Source organism: Oncorhynchus mykiss, chromosome 16 (genome assembly GCF_013265735.2).
Source record: "Oncorhynchus mykiss isolate Arlee chromosome 16, USDA_OmykA_1.1, whole genome shotgun sequence".
NCBI lineage: Eukaryota > Metazoa > Chordata > Actinopteri > Salmoniformes > Salmonidae > Oncorhynchus > Oncorhynchus mykiss.
The window spans coordinates 71,574,348-71,591,094 of NC_048580.1; the positions used below are offsets into that span (position 1 = coordinate 71,574,348).

General features: G+C 40.5%; 9 non-coding genes across 9 annotated transcripts; all 9 read left to right on the plus strand.

Moving 5' to 3' along the window:
- The first annotated feature begins 226 nt into the window (after positions 1 to 226).
- trnat-agu lies at positions 227 to 300 on the plus strand. Its single transcript has one exon. It is a non-coding gene; the product is annotated as a tRNA-Thr (tRNA).
- A 1,016-nt stretch (positions 301 to 1,316) lies between these two features.
- trnat-agu lies at positions 1,317 to 1,390 on the plus strand. The gene has a single exon. It is a non-coding gene; the product is annotated as a tRNA-Thr (tRNA).
- A 1,016-nt stretch (positions 1,391 to 2,406) lies between these two features.
- trnat-agu lies at positions 2,407 to 2,480 on the plus strand. The gene has a single exon. It is a non-coding gene; the product is annotated as a tRNA-Thr (tRNA).
- Positions 2,481 to 3,496: 1,016 nt separating this feature from the next.
- trnat-agu lies at positions 3,497 to 3,570 on the plus strand. The gene has a single exon. It is a non-coding gene; the product is annotated as a tRNA-Thr (tRNA).
- Positions 3,571 to 4,586: 1,016 nt separating this feature from the next.
- Positions 4,587 to 4,660, plus strand: trnat-agu. Its single transcript has one exon. It is a non-coding gene; the product is annotated as a tRNA-Thr (tRNA).
- A 1,016-nt stretch (positions 4,661 to 5,676) lies between these two features.
- Positions 5,677 to 5,750, plus strand: trnat-agu. The gene has a single exon. It is a non-coding gene; the product is annotated as a tRNA-Thr (tRNA).
- Positions 5,751 to 7,442: 1,692 nt separating this feature from the next.
- Positions 7,443 to 7,516, plus strand: trnat-agu. The gene has a single exon. It is a non-coding gene; the product is annotated as a tRNA-Thr (tRNA).
- Positions 7,517 to 11,795: 4,279 nt separating this feature from the next.
- Positions 11,796 to 11,869, plus strand: trnat-agu. Its single transcript has one exon. It is a non-coding gene; the product is annotated as a tRNA-Thr (tRNA).
- A 2,421-nt stretch (positions 11,870 to 14,290) lies between these two features.
- trnat-agu lies at positions 14,291 to 14,364 on the plus strand. The gene has a single exon. It is a non-coding gene; the product is annotated as a tRNA-Thr (tRNA).
- Positions 14,365 to 16,747: the final 2,383 nt, after the last annotated feature.

Sequence of the window (16,747 nt, forward strand, 5' to 3'; positions counted from 1 at the left end):
GCTGCCCACCTCTCACATACTCAGGCCCACTTTGGGTCCCAAAACATAGCTTAAGAAACCCTGTTGCTAGACAATTGAAGGAGTCCATATCGATTCCAATATTAGTAAATAACATCTGTTTTGTGATGTGATTTTGCAAGACAGATATACGGGTTAAATGAATGAGACATGTTTGATATAAATACGTGTGGCAGTGTTCTTACCTGGAACATACTTGGCATCTACAGGCGCTGTGGCTTAGTTGGTTAAAGCGCCTGTCTAGTAAACAGGAGATCCTGAGTTCGAATCTCAGCAGAGCCTTTTCAAACATGTCATTGAACACATTGGTGGAAAGGTCAGAGTGGAGAGTGTTCTGCTTTTCTCAACCAATGAGTCTTGAGAATTTGGAGTGATGAGAGGAGAAAAGATGTGAGGAGGATGCAATTGAGATATTCCAATTTCACGGAAAAAGGGAACTTTTTCAAAGAATTACAACGTACCAACTGTCTCAACTTCAGCTGGTTCTTCAGTTGATTCATTTCGAGCGCTAAATGAAGAGTTCAGCCAGCTTGTACAGGTCTCTGTCAGAGCATGAGTAGGCTTTACAAGCAATCTTTGGTAGCTCGCTGTGATCGTATAGTGTTTAGTACTCTGCGTTGTGGCCGCAGGAACCCCGGTCTGAATCCGGGTCACGGCAAAGAATTGCCATTTCAAAAGGGTTGTATTTTGAATAAGTTGAAACCTCCTGTGTGAGCTAAGAAACTCAATAACTCTTCCATTTGACAAAGTCTCTATCTCATGGTAGGTTAATGACTTACATTAACTGATTCATCTGCTTTTTCTTAGGTTTTTACCATTTTTAATCTCGAGATCCAACTGAGAAATGTTGTTTCCCCGAAACGACCAAAATGATGAAGAAATCGTGTATGATTCTGAATGTTTACTCATATCTCGCGATATTCCCACTTTGGGTCCCAAACCATAGTTTAAGAATCCAGGTCAGAGTATCTTGAGTTTATTCAGTTCGAGACCCAAATGAAAAATGTACTGTCCTCGGATGACCGAAATTAAGAAGAAATAGCTTGTGACTCAAAATGTTTACTGATATCGCGCTGCCCACCTCTCACATACTCAGGCCCACTTTGGGTCCCAAAACATAGCTTAAGAAACCCTGTTGCTAGACAATTGAAGGAGTCCATATCGATTCCAATATTAGTAAATAACATCTGTTTTGTGACGTGATTTTGCAAGACAGATATACGGGTTAAATGAATGAGACATGTTTGATATAAATACGTGTGGCAGTGTTCTTACCTGGAACATACTTGGCATCTACAGGCGCTGTGGCTTAGTTGGTTAAAGCGCCTGTCTAGTAAACAGGAGATCCTGAGTTCGAATCTCAGCAGAGCCTTTTCAAACATGTCATTGAACACATTGGTGGAAAGGTCAGAGTGGAGAGTGTTCTGCTTTTCTCAACTAATGAGTCTTGAGAATTTGGAGTGATGAGAGGAGAAAAGATGTGAGGAGGATGCAATTGAGATATTCCAATTTCACGGAAAAAGGGAACTATTTCAATGAATTACAACGTACCAACTGTCTCAACTTCAGCTGGTTCTTCAGTTGATTCATTTCGAGCGCTAAATGAAGAGTTCAGCCAGCTTGTACAGGTCTCTGTCAGAGCATGAGTAGGCTTTACAAGCAATCTTTGGTAGCTCGCTGTGATCGTATAGTGTTTAGTACTCTGCGTTGTGGCCGCAGGAACCCCGGTCTGAATCCGGGTCACGGCAAAGAATTGCCATTTCAAAAGGGTTGTATTTTGAATGAGTTGAAACCTCCTGTGTGAGCTAAGAAACTCAATAACTCTTCCATTTGACAAAGTCTCTATCTCATGGTAGGTTAATGACTTACATTAACTGATTCATCTGCTTTTTCTTAGGTTTTTACCATTTTTAATCTCGAGATCCAACTGAGAAATGTTGTTTCCCCGAAACGACCAAAATGATGAAGAAATCGTGTATGATTCTGAATGTTTACTCATATCTCGCGATATTCCCACTTTGGGTCCCAAACCATAGTTTAAGAATCCAGGTCAGAGTATCTTGAGTTTATTCAGTTCGAGACCCAAATGAAAAATGTACTGTCCTCGGATGACCGAAATTAAGAAGAAATAGCTTGTGACTCAAAATGTTTACTGATATCGCGCTGCCCACCTCTCACATACTCAGGCCCACTTTGGGTCCCAAAACATAGCTTAAGAAACCCTGTTGCTAGACAATTGAAGGAGTCCATATCGATTCCAATATTAGTAAATAACATCTGTTTTGTGACGTGATTTTGCAAGACAGATATACGGGTTAAATGAATGAGACATGTTTGATATAAATACGTGTGGCAGTGTTCTTACCTGGAACATACTTGGCATCTACAGGCGCTGTGGCTTAGTTGGTTAAAGCGCCTGTCTAGTAAACAGGAGATCCTGAGTTCGAATCTCAGCAGAGCCTTTTCAAACATGTCATTGAACACATTGGTGGAAAGGTCAGAGTGGAGAGTGTTCTGCTTTTCTCAACCAATGAGTCTTGAGAATTTGGAGTGATGAGAGGAGAAAAGATGTGAGGAGGATGCAATTGAGATATTCCAATTTCACGGAAAAAGGGAACTTTTTCAAAGAATTACAACGTACCAACTGTCTCAACTTCAGCTGGTTCTTCAGTTGATTCATTTCGAGCGCTAAATGAAGAGTTCAGCCAGCTTGTACAGGTCTCTGTCAGAGCATGAGTAGGCTTTACAAGCAATCTTTGGTAGCTCGCTGTGATCGTATAGTGTTTAGTACTCTGCGTTGTGGCCGCAGGAACCCCGGTCTGAATCCGGGTCACGGCAAAGAATTGCCATTTCAAAAGGGTTGTATTTTGAATAAGTTGAAACCTCCTGTGTGAGCTAAGAAACTCAATAACTCTTCCATTTGACAAAGTCTCTATCTCATGGTAGGTTAATGACTTACATTAACTGATTCATCTGCTTTTTCTTAGGTTTTTACCATTTTTAATCTCGAGATCCAACTGAGAAATGTTGTTTCCCCGAAACGACCAAAATGATGAAGAAATCGTGTATGATTCTGAATGTTTACTCATATCTCGCGATATTCCCACTTTGGGTCCCAAACCATAGTTTAAGAATCCAGGTCAGAGTATCTTGAGTTTATTCAGTTCGAGACCCAAATGAAAAATGTACTGTCCTCGGATGACCGAAATTAAGAAGAAATAGCTTGTGACTCAAAATGTTTACTGATATCGCGCTGCCCACCTCTCACATACTCAGGCCCACTTTGGGTCCCAAAACATAGCTTAAGAAACCCTGTTGCTAGACAATTGAAGGAGTCCATATCGATTCCAATATTAGTAAATAACATCTGTTTTGTGACGTGATTTTGCAAGACAGATATACGGGTTAAATGAATGAGACATGTTTGATATAAATACGTGTGGCAGTGTTCTTACCTGGAACATACTTGGCATCTACAGGCGCTGTGGCTTAGTTGGTTAAAGCGCCTGTCTAGTAAACAGGAGATCCTGAGTTCGAATCTCAGCAGAGCCTTTTCAAACATGTCATTGAACACATTGGTGGAAAGGTCAGAGTGGAGAGTGTTCTGCTTTTCTCAACTAATGAGTCTTGAGAATTTGGAGTGATGAGAGGAGAAAAGATGTGAGGAGGATGCAATTGAGATATTCCAATTTCACGGAAAAAGGGAACTATTTCAATGAATTACAACGTACCAACTGTCTCAACTTCAGCTGGTTCTTCAGTTGATTCATTTCGAGCGCTAAATGAAGAGTTCAGCCAGCTTGTACAGGTCTCTGTCAGAGCATGAGTAGGCTTTACAAGCAATCTTTGGTAGCTCGCTGTGATCGTATAGTGTTTAGTACTCTGCGTTGTGGCCGCAGGAACCCCGGTCTGAATCCGGGTCACGGCAAAGAATTGCCATTTCAAAAGGGTTGTATTTTGAATGAGTTGAAACCTCCTGTGTGAGCTAAGAAACTCAATAACTCTTCCATTTGACAAAGTCTCTATCTCATGGTAGGTTAATGACTTACATTAACTGATTCATCTGCTTTTTCTTAGGTTTTTACCATTTTTAATCTCGAGATCCAACTGAGAAATGTTGTTTCCCCGAAACGACCAAAATGATGAAGAAATCGTGTATGATTCTGAATGTTTACTCATATCTCGCGATATTCCCACTTTGGGTCCCAAACCATAGTTTAAGAATCCAGGTCAGAGTATCTTGAGTTTATTCAGTTCGAGACCCAAATGAAAAATGTACTGTCCTCGGATGACCGAAATTAAGAAGAAATAGCTTGTGACTCAAAATGTTTACTGATATCGCGCTGCCCACCTCTCACATACTCAGGCCCACTTTGGGTCCCAAAACATAGCTTAAGAAACCCTGTTGCTAGACAATTGAAGGAGTCCATATCGATTCCAATATTAGTAAATAACATCTGTTTTGTGACGTGATTTTGCAAGACAGATATACGGGTTAAATGAATGAGACATGTTTGATATAAATACGTGTGGCAGTGTTCTTACCTGGAACATACTTGGCATCTACAGGCGCTGTGGCTTAGTTGGTTAAAGCGCCTGTCTAGTAAACAGGAGATCCTGAGTTCGAATCTCAGCAGAGCCTTTTCAAACATGTCATTGAACACATTGGTGGAAAGGTCAGAGTGGAGAGTGTTCTGCTTTTCTCAACCAATGAGTCTTGAGAATTTGGAGTGATGAGAGGAGAAAAGATGTGAGGAGGATGCAATTGAGATATTCCAATTTCACGGAAAAAGGGAACTTTTTCAAAGAATTACAACGTACCAACTGTTTCAACTTCAGCTGGTTCTTCAGTTGATTCATTTCGAGCGCTAAATGAAGAGTTCAGCCAGCTTGTACAGGTCTCTGTCAGAGCATGAGTAGGCTTTACAAGCAATCTTTGGTAGCTCGCTGTGATCGTATAGTGTTTAGTACTCTGCGTTGTGGCCGCAGGAACCCCGGTCTGAATCCGGGTCACGGCAAAGAATTGCCATTTCAAAAGGGTTGTATTTTGAATAAGTTGAAACCTCCTGTGTGAGCTAAGAAACTCAATAACTCTTCCATTTGACAAAGTCTCTATCTCATGGTAGGTTAATGACTTACATTAACTGATTCATCTGCTTTTTCTTAGGTTTTTACCATTTTTAATCTCGAGATCCAACTGAGAAATGTTGTTTCCCCGAAACGACCAAAATGATGAAGAAATCGTGTATGATTCTGAATGTTTACTCATATCTCGCGATATTCCCACTTTGGGTCCCAAACCATAGTTTAAGAATCCAGGTCAGAGTATCTTGAGTTTATTCAGTTCGAGACCCAAATGAAAAATGTACTGTCCTCGGATGACCGAAATTAAGAAGAAATAGCTTGTGACTCAAAATGTTTACTGATATCGCGCTGCCCACCTCTCACATACTCAGGCCCACTTTGGGTCCCAAAACATAGCTTAAGAAACCCTGTTGCTAGACAATTGAAGGAGTCCATATCGATTCCAATATTAGTAAATAACATCTGTTTTGTGACGTGATTTTGCAAGACAGATATACGGGTTAAATGAATGAGACATGTTTGATATAAATACGTGTGGCAGTGTTCTTACCTGGAACATACTTGGCATCTACAGGCGCTGTGGCTTAGTTGGTTAAAGCGCCTGTCTAGTAAACAGGAGATCCTGAGTTCGAATCTCAGCAGAGCCTTTTCAAACATGTCATTGAACACATTGGTGGAAAGGTCAGAGTGGAGAGTGTTCTGCTTTTCTCAACTAATGAGTCTTGAGAATTTGGAGTGATGAGAGGAGAAAAGATGTGAGGAGGATGCAATTGAGATATTCCAATTTCACGGAAAAAGGGAACTATTTCAAAGAATTACAACGTACCAACTGTCTCAACTTCAGCTGGTTCTTCAGTTGATTCATTTCGAGCGCTAAATGAAGAGTTCAGCCAGCTTGTACAGGTCTCTGTCAGAGCATGAGTAGGCTTTACAAGCAATCTTTGGTAGCTCGCTGTGATCGTATAGTGTTTAGTACTCTGCGTTGTGGCCGCAGGAACCCCGGTCTGAATCCGGGTCACGGCAAAGAATTGCCATTTCAAAAGGGTTGTATTTTGAATGAGTTGAAACCTCCTGTGTGAGCTAAGAAACTCAATAACTCTTCCATTTGACAAAGTCTCTATCTCATGGTAGGTTAATGACTTACATTAACTGATTCATCTGCTTTTTCTTAGGTTTTTACCATTTTTAATCTCGAGATCCAACTGAGAAATGTTGTTTCCCCGAAACGACCAAAATGATGAAGAAATCGTGTATGATTCTGAATGTTTACTCATATCTCGCGATATTCCCACTTTGGGTCCCAAACCATAGTTTAAGAATCCAGGTCAGAGTATCTTGAGTTTATTCAGTTCGAGACCCAAATGAAAAATTTACTGTCCTCGGATGAACCAATGAGTCTTGAGAATTTGGAGTGATGAGAGGAGAAAAGACGTGAAGAGGATGCAATTGAGATATTCCAATTTCACGGAAAAAGGGAACTATTTCAAAGAATTACAACGTACCAACTGTCTCAACTTCAGCTGGTTCTTCAGTTGATTCATTTCGAGCGCTAAATGAAGAGTTCAGCCAGCTTGTACAGGTCTCTGTCAGAGCATGAGTAGGCTTTACAAGCAATCTTTGGTAGCTCGCTGTGATCGTATAGTGTTTAGTACTCTGCGTTGTGGCCGCAGGAACCCCGGTCTGAATCCGGGTCACGGCAAAGAATTGCCATTTCAAAAGGGTTGTATTTTGAATGAGTTGAAACCTCCTGTGTGAGCTAAGAAACTCAGTAACTCTTCCATTTGACAAAGTCTCTATCTCATGGTAGGTTAATGACTTACATTAACTGATTCATCTGCTTTTTCTTAGGTTTTTACCATTTTTAATCTCGAGATCCAACTGAGAAATGTTGTTTCCCCGAAACGACCAAAATGATGAAGAAATCGTGTATGATTCTGAATGTTTACTCATATCTCGCGATATTCCCACTTTGGGTCCCAAACCATAGTTTAAGAATCCAGGTCAGAGTATCTTGAGTTTATTCAGTTCGAGACCCAAATGAAAAATGTACTGTCCTCGGATGACCGAAATTAAGAAGAAATAGCTTGTGACTCAAAATGTTTACTGATATCGCGCTGCCCACCTCTCACATACTCAGGCCCACTTTGGGTCCCAAAACATAGCTTAAGAAACCCTGTTGCTAGACAATTGAAGGAGTCCATATCGATTCCAATATTAGTAAATAACATCTGTTTTGTGACGTGATTTTGCAAGACAGATATACGGGTTAAATGAATGAGACATGTTTGATATAAATACGTGTGGCAGTGTTCTTACCTGGAACATACTTGGCATCTACAGGCGCTGTGGCTTAGTTGGTTAAAGCGCCTGTCTAGTAAACAGGAGATCCTGAGTTCGAATCTCAGCAGAGCCTTTTCAAACATGTCATTGAACACATTGGTGGAAAGGTCAGAGTGTTCTGCTTTTCTCAACCAATTAGTCTTGAGAATTTGGAGTGATGAGAGGAGAAAAGATGTGAGGAGGATGCAATTGAGATATTCCAACTTCACGGAAAAAGGGAACTTTTTCAAAGAATTACAACGTACCAACTGTCTCAACTTCAGCTGGTTCTTCAGTTGATTCATTTCGAGCGCTAAATGAAGAGTTCAGCCAGCTTGTACAGGTCTCTGTCAGAGCATGAGTAGGCTTTACAAGCAATCTTTGGTAGCTCGCTGTGATCGTATAGTGTTTAGTACTCTGCGTTGTGGCCGCAGGAACCCCGGTCTGAATCCGGGTCACGGCAAAGAATTGCCATTTCAAAAGGGTTGTATTTTGAATGAGTTGAAACCTCCTGTGTGAGCTAAGAAACTCAATAACTCTTCCATTTGACAAAGTCTCTATCTCATGGTAGGTTAATTACTTACATTAACTGATTCATCTGCTTTTTCTTAGGTTTTTACCATTTTTAATCTCGAGATCCAACTGAGAGATGTTGTTTCCCCGAAACGACCAAAATGATGAAGATATCGTGTATGATTCTGAATGTTTACTCATATCTCGCGATATTCCCACTTTGGGTCCCAAACCATAGTTTAAGAATCCAGGTCAGAGTATCTTGAGTTTATTCAGTTCGAGACCCAAATGAAAAATGTACTGTCCTCGGATGACCGAAATTAAGAAGAAATAGCTTGTGACTCAAAATGTTTACTGATATCGCGCTGCCCACCTCTCACATACTCAGGCCCACTTTGGGTCCCAAAACATAGCTTAAGAAACCCTGTTGCTAGACAATTGAAGGAGTCCATATCGATTCCAATATTAGTAAATAACATCTGTTTTGTGACGTGATTTTGCAAGACAGAGATACGGGTTAAATGAATGAGACATGTTTGATATAAATACGTGTGGCAGTGTTCTTACCTGGAACATACTTGGCCTCTACAGGCGCTGTGGCTTAGTTGGTTAAAGCGCCTGTCTAGTAAACAGGAGATCCTGAATTCAAATCTCAGCTGAGCCTTTTCAAACATGTCATTGAACACATTGGTGGAAAGGTCAGAGTGGAGAGTGTTCTGCTTTTCTCAACCAATGAGTCTTGAGAATTTGGAGTGATGAGAGGAGAAAAGATGTGAGGAGGATGCAATTGAGATATTCCAATTTCACGGAAAAAGGGAACTATTTCAAAGAATTACAACGTACCAACTGTCTCAACTTCAGCTGGTTCTTCAGTTGATTCATTTCGAGCGCTAAATGAAGAGTTCAGCCAGCTTGTACAGGTCTCTGTCAGAGCATGAGTAGGCTTTACAAGCAATCTTTGGTGGCTCGCTGTGATCGTATAGTGTTTAGTACTCTTTGTTGTGGCCGCAGGAACCCCGGTCTGAATCCGGGTCACGGCAAAGAATTGCCATTTCAAAAGGGTTGTATTTTGAATGAGTTGAAACCTCCTGTGTGAGCTAAGAAACTCAATAACTCTTCCATTTGACAAAGTCTCTATCTCATGGTAGGTTAATTACTTACATTAATTGATTCATCTGCTTTTTCTTAGGTTTTTACCATTTTTAATCTCGAGATCCAACTGAGAAATGTTGTTACCCCGAAACGACCAAAATGATGAAGAAATCGTGTATGATTCTGAATGTTTACTCATATCTCGCGATATTCCCACTTTGGGTCCCAAACCATAGTTTAAGAATCCAGGTCAGAGTATCTTGAGTTTATTCAGTTCGAGACCCAAATGAAAAATTTACTGTCCTCGGATGACCGAAATTAAGAAGAAATAGCTTGTGACTCAAAATGTTTACTGATATCGCGCTGCCCACCTCTCACATACTCAGGCCCACTTTGGGTCCCAAAACATAGCTTAAGAAACCCTGTTGCTAGACAATTGAAGGAGTCCATATCGATTCCAATATTACTAAATAACATCTGTTTTGTGACGTGATTTTGCAAGACAGAGATACGGGTTAAATGAATGAGACATGTTTGATATAAATACGTGTGGCAGTGTTCTTACCTGGAACATACTTGGCCTCTACAGGCGCTGTGGCTTAGTTGGTTAAAGCGCCTGTCTAGTAAACAGGAGATCCTGAATTCAAATCTCAGCAGAGCCTTTTCAAACATGTCATTGAACACATTGGTGGAAAGGTCAGAGTGGAGAGTGTTCTGCTTTTCTCAACCAATGAGTCTTGAGAATTTGGAGTGATGAGAGGAGAAAAGATGTGAGGAGGATGCAATTGAGATATTCCAATTTCACGGAAAAAGGGAACTTTTTCAAAGAATTACAACGTACCAACTGTCTCAACTTCAGCTGGTTCTTCAGTTGATTCATTTCGAGCGCTAAATGAAGAGTTCAGCCAGCTTGTACAGGTCTCTGTCAGAGCATGAGTAGGCTTTACAAGCAATCTTTGGTAGCTCGCTGTGATCGTATAGTGTTTAGTACTCTGCGTTGTGGCCGCAGGAACCCCGGTCTGAATCCGGGTCACGGCAAAGAATTGCCATTTCAAAAGGGTTGTATTTTGAATGAGTTGAAACCTCCTGTGTGAGCTAAGAAACTCAATAACTCTTCCATTTGACAAAGTCTCTATCTCATGGTAGGTTAATTACTTACATTAACTGATTCATCTGCTTTTTCTTAGGTTTTTACCATTTTTAATCTCGAGATCCAACTGAGAAATGTTGTTTCCCCGAAACGACCAAAATGATGAAGAAATCGTGTATGATTCTGAATGTTTACTCATATCTCGCGATATTCCCACTTTGGTTCCCAAACCATAGTTTAAGAATCCAGGTCAGAGTATCTTGAGTTTATTCAGTTCGAGACCCAAATGAAAAATTTACTGTCCTCGGATGACCGAAATTAAGAAGAAATAGCTTGTGACTCAAAATGTTTACTGATATCGCGCTGCCCACCTCTCACATACTCAGGCCCACTTTGGGTCCCAAAACATAGCTTAAGAAACCCTGTTGCTAGACAATTGAAGGAGTCCATATCGATTCCAATATTAGTAAATAACATCTGTTTTGTGACGTGATTTTGCAAGACAGATATACGGGTTAAATGAATGAGACATGTTTGATATAAATACGTGTGGCAGTGTTCTTACCTGGAACATACTTGGCCTCTACAGGCGCTCTGGCTTAGTTGGTTAAAGCGCCTGTCTAGTAAACAGGAGATCCTGAGTTCGAATCTCAGCAGAGCCTTTTCAAACATGTCATTGAACACATTGGTGGAAAGGTCAGAGTGGAGAGTGTTCTGCTTTTCTCAACCAATGAGTCTTGAGAATTTGGAGTGATGAGAGGAGAAAAGATGTGAGGAGGATGCAATTGAGATATTCCAATTTCACGGAAAAAGGGAACTTTTTCAAAGAATTACAACGTACCAACTGTCTCAACTTCAGCTGGTTCTTCAGTTGATTCATTTCGAGCGCTAAATGAAGAGTTCAGCCAGCTTGTACAGGTCTCTGTCAGAGCATGAGTAGGCTTTACAAGCAATCTTTGGTAGCTCGCTGTGATCGTATAGTGTTTAGTACTCTGCGTTGTGGCCGCAGTAACCCCGGTCTGAATCCGGGTCACGGCAAAGAATTGCCATTTCAAAAGGGTTGTATTTTGAATGAGTTGAAACCTCCTGTGTGAGCTAAGAAACTCAATAACTCTTCCATTTGACAAAGTCTCTATCTCATGGTAGGTTAATTACTTACATTAACTGATTCATCTGCTTTTTCTTAGGTTTTTACCATTTTTAATCTCGAGATCCAACTGAGAAATGTTGTTTCCCCGAAACGACCAAAATGATGAAGAAATCGTGTATGATTCTGAATGTTTACTCATATCTCGCGATATTCCCACTTTGGTTCCCAAACCATAGTTTAAGAATCCAGGTCAGAGTATCTTGAGTTTATTCAGTTCGAGACCCAAATGAAAAATGTACTGTCCTCGGATGACCGAAATTAAGAAGAAATAGCTTGTGACTCAAAATGTTTACTGATATCGCGCTGCCCACCTCTCACATACTCAGGCCCACTTTGGGTCCCAAAACATAGCTTAAGAAACCCTGTTGCTAGACAATTGAAGGAGTCCATATCGATTCCAATATTAGTAAATAACATCTGTTTTGTGACGTGATTTTGCAAGACAGAGATATGGGTTAAATGAATGAGACATGTTTGATATAAATACGTGTGGCGGTGTTCTTACCTGGAACATACTTGGCCCCTACAGGCGCTGTGGCTTAGTTGGTTAAAGCGCCTGTCTAGTAAACAGGAGATCCTGAGTTCGAATCTCAGCAGAGCCTTTTCAAACATGTCATTGAACACATTGGTGGAAAGGTCAGAGTGGAGAGTGTTCTGCTTTTCTCAACCAATGAGTCTTGAGAATTTGGAGTGATGAGAGGAGAAAAGACGTGAGGAGGATGCAATTGAGATATTCCAATTTCACGGAAAAAGGGAACTTTTTCAAAGAATTACAACGTACCAACTGTCTCAACTTCAGCTGGTTCTTCAGTTGATTCATTTCGAGCGCTAAATGAAGAGTTCAGCCAGTTTGTACAGGTCTCTGTCAGAGCATGAGTAGGCTTTACAAGCAATCTTTGGTAGCTCGCTGTGATCGTATAGTGTTTAGTACTCTGCGTTGTGGCCGCAGGAACCCCGGTCTGAATCCGGGTCACGGCAAAGAATTGCCATTTCAAAAGGGTTGTATTTTGAATGAGTTGAAACCTCCTGTGTGAGCTAAGAAACTCAATAACTCTTCCATTTGACAAAGTCTCTATCTCATGGTAGGTTAATTACTTACATTAACTGATTCATCTGCTTTTTCTTAGGTTTTTACCATTTTTAATCTCGAGATCCAACTGAGAGATGTTGTTTCCCCGAAACGACCAAAATGATGAAGATATCGTGTATGATTCTGAATGTTTACTCATATCTCGCGATATTCCCACTTTGGGTCCCAAACCATAGTTTAAGAATCCAGGTCAGAGTATCTTGAGTTTATTCAGTTCGAGACCCAAATGAAAAATGTACTGTCCTCGGATGACCGAAATTAAGAAGAAATAGCTTGTGACTCAAAATGTTTACTGATATCGCGCTGCCCACCTCTCACATACTCAGGCCCACTTTGGGTCCCAAAACATAGCTTAAGAAACCCTGTTGCTAGACAATTGAAGGAGTCCATATCGATTCCAATATTAGTAAATATCATCTGTTTTGTGACGTGATTTTGCAAGACAGAGATACGGGTTAACCTGTTTACGATATTGGTTCCCAATTGGGAATCAACCCTCCCACGTGCAGCTGAAACGGTGGCGCATGGAACGCAAAAATATTCTTAAAAATATTTAACCTCCACACATTAACAAGTCCAATAGCTCAAATGAAAGATAAACATCTTGTTCATTTAGCCAGCAAGTCAGATTTCTAAAATGTTTTACGGCGAAAACATAGCACATATATATGTAAAACCACCACCAGACACAGCTCATTTCAATAGCCAAAACATGCAATCAACAAACGCAGGATTAAAAAATAAATCGCTCACTAACCTTTTGAAAATCTTCATCAGATGACAGTAATATGACATATTACACAGTACATATTTTTTTTTTTCAATAATATGCCATTTATATCCATAAATGTCCATTTACAGTGAGTTCACCTTCAGAAATTACTCAAAAATGCCCGCAGGAAATCTATGTAGCGCGGCAAGATAACGTAAATAGACATCATAAACTTTGACTAAATATACATGTTCTACATATAGTTAGAAAGATACACTGCTTCTTTATGCAACCGCTGTGTTAGATTTATTTTTAACGTTACAGAAATCGCACACTATTCCATATTGTGAGACAGCGCTCAGTTCCAAGCTACATTTCCACGTAATGTTGGAGTCAACAGAAACACAGATTTAAGCATAAATATTCCCTTACCTTCGATGGTCTTCGTTCAGAATGTTCTGGAAGGCTTCATACTTACCCAATACATTGTTTGGTTTCAAGTCTTGCGTCTTTGTATTAGCTACTGCTAATAACATCAGCTGAAATGCACCCAAAACGTCCTCTGGTCCGGATAAGTTGCGCATCAAAACTTCAAAATTACACATTATATGTCGACTAAACAGGTCAAACTAAGTGCAGAAGCAAGCTTTATGATGTTTTAGACGTGCAAAACAAACTTCAATTCAATCGGCCATCGTCTGCCCTTCTCTTCAGTGCTGGAAACAAAGGAATGGCTGTGACCAATTCGCGCCCATACGCACAGCCTATTCTCTCGTGGCACGCACTAATTTCACTCCCATAGGGTCAATTCTCGCGCGATTTGAACGGGTTGAAGCCCTAATGAAAGAGGACATCTAGCGGAAGAGATAGAAAGTGTCCGCAGAATCATAGCTGGTTGGGAAGGGTGGGGGCCATGACGTCAAAGTTGCTCCAACTTTCATGGCCACAAAAACTAGTTTGGAAGAATGCCTGCCCTGTGAGTTCTGCTATACTTACAGACATAATTCCAACGGTTTTAGAATCTTTAGAGTGTTTTCTATCCAATAATAATTTTTATTTGCATATATTAACAATTTTTGAAAGATTTTTTTTCCAGTTTACTAGGGGTACCCAATCTCTCCAAAGGGGGCGTATGTCTGCCATATCCTCAACAGGAATGAGACATGTTTGATATAAATACGTGTGGCAGTGTTCTTACCTGGAACATACTTGGCCTCTACAGGCGCTGTGGCTTAGTTGGTTAAAGCGCCTGTCTAGTAAACAGGAGATCCTGAGTTCGAATCTCAGCAGAGCCTTTTCAAACATGTCATTGAACACATTGGTGGAAAGGTCAGAGTGGAGAGTGTTCTGCTTTTCTCAACCAATGAGTCTTGAGAATTTGGAGTGATGAGAGGAGAAAAGATGTGAGGAGGATGCAATTGAGATATTCCAATTTCACGGAAAAAGGGAACTTTTTCAAAGAATTACAACGTACCAACTGTCTCAACTTCAGCTGGTTCTTCAGTTGATTCATTTTGAGCGCTAAATGAAGAGTTCAGCCAGCTTGTACAGGTCTCTGTCAGAGCATGAGTAGGCTTTACAAGCAATCTTTGGTAGCTCGCTGTGATCGTATAGTGTTTAGTACTCTGCGTTGTGGCCGCAGGAACCCCGGTCTGAATCCGGGTCACGGCAAAGAATTGCCATTTCAAAAGGGTTGTATTTTGAATGAGTTGAAACCTCCTGTGTGAGCTAAGAAACTCAATAACTCTTCCATTTGACAAAGTCTCTATCTCATGGTAGGTTAATTACTTACATTAACTGATTCATCTGCTTTTTCTTAGGTTTTTACCATTTTTAATCTCGAGATCCAACTGAGAAATGTTGTTTCCCCGAAACGACCAAAATGATGAAGAAATCGTGTATGATTCTGAATGTTTACTCATATCTCGCGATATTCCCACTTTGGGTCCCAAACCATAGTTTAAGAATCCAGGTCAGAGTATCTTGAGTTTATTCAGTTCAAGACCCAAATGAAAAATTTACTGTCCTCGGATGACCGAAATTAAGAAGAAATAGCTTGTGACTCAAAATGTTTACTGATATCGCGCTGCCCACCTCTCACATACTCAGGCCCACTTTGGGTCCCAAAACATAGCTTAAGAAACCCTGTTGCTAGACAATTGAAGGAGTCCATATCGATTCCAATATTAGTAAATAACATCTGTTTTGTGACGTGATTTTGCAAGACAGAGATATGGGTTAAATGAATGAGACATGTTTGATATAAATACGTGTGGCGGTGTTCTTACCTGGAACATACTTGGCCCCTACAGGCGCTGTGGCTTAGTTGGTTAAAGTGCCTGTCTAGTAAACAGGAGATCCTGAGTTCGAATCTCAGCAGAGCCTTTTCAAACATGTCATTGAACACATTGGTGGAAAGGTCAGAGTGGAGAGTGTTCTGCTTTTCTCAACCAATGAGTCTTGAGAATTTGGAGTGATGAGAGGAGAAAAGACGTGAGGAGGATGCAATTGAGATATTCCAATTTCACGGAAAAAGGGAACTTTTTCAAAGAATTACAACGTACCAACTGTCTCAACTTCAGCTGGTTCTTCAGTTGATTCATTTTGAGCGCTAAATGGAGAGTTCAGCCAGCTTGTACAGGTCTCTGTCAGAGCATGAGTAGGCTTTACAAGCAATCTTTGGTGGCTCGCTGTGATCGTATAGTGTTTAGTACTCTTTGTTGTGGCCGCAGGAACCCCGGTCTGAATCCGGGTCACGGCAAAGAATTGCCATTTCAAAAGGGTTGTATTTTGAATGAGTTGAAACCTCCTGTGTGAGCTAAGAAACTCAATAACTCTTCAATTTGACAAAGTCTCTATCTCATGGTAGGTTAATTACTTACATTAACTGATTCATCTGCTTTTTCTTAGGTTTTTACCATTTTTAATCTCGAGATCCAACTGAGAGATGTTGTTTCCCCGAAACGACCAAAATGATGAAGATATCGTGTATGATTCTGAATGTTTACTCATATCTCGCGATATTCCCACTTTGGTTCCCAAACCATAGTTTAAGAATCCAGGTCAGAGTATCTTGAGTTTATTCAGTTCGAGACCCAAATGAAAAATGTACTGTCCTCGGATGAACCAATGAGTCTTGAGAATTTGGAGTGATGAGAGGAGAAAAGACGTGAGGAGGATGCAATTGAGATATTCCAATTTCACGGAAAAAGGGAACTTTTTCAAAGAATTACAACGTACCAACTGTCTCAACTTCAGCTGGTTCTTCAGTTGATTCATTTCGAGCGCTAAATGAAGAGTTCAGCCAGTTTGTACAGGTCTCTGTCAGAGCATGAGTAGGCTTTACAAGCAATCTTTGGTAGCTCGCTGTGATCGTATAGTGTTTAGTACTCTGCGTTGTGGCCGCAGGAACCCCGGTCTGAATCCGGGTCACGGCAAAGAATTGCCATTTCAAAAGGGTTGTATTTTGAATGAGTTGAAACCTCCTGTGTGAGCTAAGAAACTCAATAACTCTTCCATTTGACAAAGTCTCTATCTCATGGTAGGTTAATTACTTACATTAACTGATTCATCTGCTTTTTCTTAGGTTTTTACCATTTTTAATCTCGAGATCCAACTGAGAGATGTTGTTTCCCCGAAACGACCAAAATGATGAAGATATCGTGTATGATTCTGAAT